This window comes from Vulpes lagopus, chromosome 8, assembly GCF_018345385.1.
Source record: "Vulpes lagopus strain Blue_001 chromosome 8, ASM1834538v1, whole genome shotgun sequence".
NCBI classification, from domain to species: domain Eukaryota; kingdom Metazoa; phylum Chordata; class Mammalia; order Carnivora; family Canidae; genus Vulpes; species Vulpes lagopus.
The window spans coordinates 19,135,859-19,139,150 of NC_054831.1; the positions used below are offsets into that span (position 1 = coordinate 19,135,859).

The 3,292-nt window shown below is 37.8% G+C and overlaps 1 pseudogene; it reads right to left on the reverse strand.

Moving 5' to 3' along the window:
- Positions 1–1,137: 1,137 nt before the first annotated feature.
- On the reverse strand, positions 1,138–1,300 carry LOC121498251 (annotated as a pseudogene).
- Positions 1,301–3,292: the final 1,992 nt, after the last annotated feature.

Consider the following 3,292-nt stretch of genomic DNA (forward strand, 5'->3'; position numbering starts at 1 on the left):
GACCCCTACCCCAAGGAAAATTCATGACCATTTTATGGTTCTGACAACCATAAGCCTTCACACTGGGCTGATGAGTGAAGGTCCTCCCCTAATAGCCAGTCTGGGAGAAGTAGCTGTTTCTTCTTCAAAACAACAATTTTATTTTTATTTATTTATTTTTTTGTTCATTTGTTTGTTTGAGAGAGCGAGATCAGGTGAGTGGGCAGGGAAGGGCAGAGGGAGAAAGAGAGAGAGAGAGAATCTCAAGCAGGCTCTATGCTCAGCACAGAGCTGAAAACAGGAATCAGACGCTTAGCCACCCAGGCACCCCTGAACTCAATTTTCAACAGAAGATCACAAAGCATAAAAAGAAACAAGAAAATATTGCCCATTTATTTTTTTAAAAGATTCTTTTATTTATTTGAGAAAGTGAGCAAGTGAGAGAACACAACCAGGGGCAGTGGCATAGGCAAAGGGAGAAGCAGGTTCCCCATTGAGCAGAGAATCAAATGAAGAGCTCAATCCCAGGACCCCAGGATCATGACCTGAGCTGAAGGCAGATGCTTAACTGACTGAGCCACCCAGGCACCCTGAAAACATTGCTTATTCAAAAGAGCAAAATAAATCCCCAGAATCTGTCCCTGAAGAAACAGGCATCAGATTTAATTGACAAAGACTTTAAAAAACTACCAGAGCTCAAAGAAAACACAAAAACTGAAAGAAATCAAGAAAACAAAATATGAATGAAAAAAGAACCAAATAGGGGATCCCTGGGTGGCGCAGTGGTTTAGCGCCTGCCTTTGGCCTAGGGCGCGATCCTGGAGACTCAGGATCAAATCCCATGTCGGGCTCCCCAGTGCATGGAGCCTGCTTCTCCCTCTGCCTATGCCTCTGCCTCTGTCTCTCTCTCTGTGTGACTATCATAAATAAATAAAAATTAAAAAAAAAGAACCAAATAGAAATTTTGTAGCTGTAAATACAATAGCTGCATTGGAAAATTCACTAAATAAGTTCAATGCAGACTCGAACAGTAGAAGGAAGAATCCAGGATTTTGAACATTAATTACTTGAAATTATTGAGTCTGAAGAACTAAAAGATAAAAGAAGAGAAGTAAAAATAGCCCAAGACCAAGTGAGGTATATTCCTGGAATGCAAGGGTGGTTCAACATACAAAAATTTACATAACATACCACATCAATAGAATGAAGGGAAAAGCCACATGATTATCTCAATTGATAACAAAAATTTAACATCTTTCAATTAGCAATAATCGCGCCTCGGATAAACTTCATTGGCACGATACTGCCACTGCACAAAGCTCAAAAATTTAACATCTTTCCATGATAAAAACACTTTATCAAACCAGAAATAAAAGGAAACAATCTCAAAATAACAAAGGCCATATTTGGAAAAACCCACAGAAATCATAAGCAAAAGACTGGAAGGTTTTCTCCCAAGATCATGAACAAGTCAAGAATGCCCACTGTCACCATTTCTGTTCAACATATTTAATTAAAAATGGGCAAAGGACTTAAATAAGCACTTCTCCTAAAAAGATACACAGATTGTCAAAAAGCATCAAATGATATTCTCAGTATCTCTAATCATTAGGGAAAGAGAAATAAAAATCACAATGAGATTAATTGCAGCAATTAAGAGGACTATTAACAAAAAATAAAACAAGGGGTGCCTGGCTGGCTCAGTTGGTACAGCATGCAACTTTTGATCTTGGGGTCATGAGTTCAAGCCCCACATTGGGTGTAGAGATTACTTAAAAACAAGATATTTAACAAACAAGTAAATAAATAATTAAATTAAATAAACAATATAGCAGGTGAGAAATTAGAAACCTTATGCATTGGTGGTGGTGCAATCCACCAGCTCGGTTGGTCCTCAAAATCTAAAATAGATTTACCTTGTGATCCAGCAATTCTACTTCTGGATATATATACTCGAAAGAATTGACAGCAGGACTTTCCACAGAGATTCCCTCATACAGATTATATATCCATGTTCATAGCAACAGTTTTCACAATAGCCAAAAAATGGAAGCAACCCACGTATACATCAGTGGATAAACAAAATGTGGCACATATATATGATGGAATATTATTCAACCCTTAACAAAGAATGGAATTCTTACACATGCTGCAACATGGATGAACCTCGAAGGCATTAGATTAAGTGAAATAAGCCAATCACAAAAGGACAAATAGTTTATAATTTCATTTACTCAAGGTACCTAAGGTAGTCAAATTTATGGAGGCAACAAGTAAAATGGTGATTGCCAGTGGCTGCGGAGATGAAGGAGGAATAAGGCATGATTGTTTAACATGTATGAAATTTCATTTTGGGAAGATGACAAAAGTTCTCATGATAGATAGTGGTGGTGGTTGCACAACTATGTGAATATACTTAATGCCTCTGGACTGTACACTTAAAATTGGCTAAAATGGTAAATTTTATGATTTGTATCCTTTTTCACAATAAAAATTTATCTTGGAAAAAGAGTACAAAGATTTTATTAGGAGAAATGTCCATGAGGGGGAATAAGGAAGGAACTGGGAGAAATTGAGATAATTATTAGACCATGAAGCAAGTCTGACTCTCAGGAAAAGAGATAAGGAAGGAAGACTGAATAGAAGGATTCTAGCCCTCCATTCAATCTAAGGAAGTTTTGGCAAGTCCAACAGCCACAGTTACCCATCAAAGGAGTCCCCATTTTCTCCCAGAAATGGATCTGCTTTAGTGTCATTGAACTATTGGTATTGACTGAAAGGAAGCAGCCCTAAAAAATGTCAGTAGGTTACAGAATGGAGCAGCGGGAGAGCTTGATCAATCACACTCTTTGTCATTTGAAGTCAGTGAAACCTATTCTCACTGAAATCTCAAAGGCCTCAATTTGCCCCATCATTGCCTCAACACCTTGCATCATGTGTTCTAACCACATTGGCCTTACCAATCCTTGAAAACACTAAGCATGTTCCCACTATAGAGCCTTTGCCCATGTTGCCTAAATCCCTTTCCCTCAGATATCCACATAGTTTATTTCTTTCCTCACTCCAGATTATCAAATATCACTTATTACTCAAATATCACTTTCCCAGTGAAGCCTGCTTTGGTCACCTTATATAAAGTTTTAACACCCCTCCACTAACCCCCATACACATACACATACACATACACATACACATACACATACACATACTTTCTATTCTCTCCTCTTTGTTTTTCCTTAGCGCTTGTCACTATAACACATACTATACTCATTTATCTTGCTTATTTCCTGGTTCCTCTACTATAATGTAAATT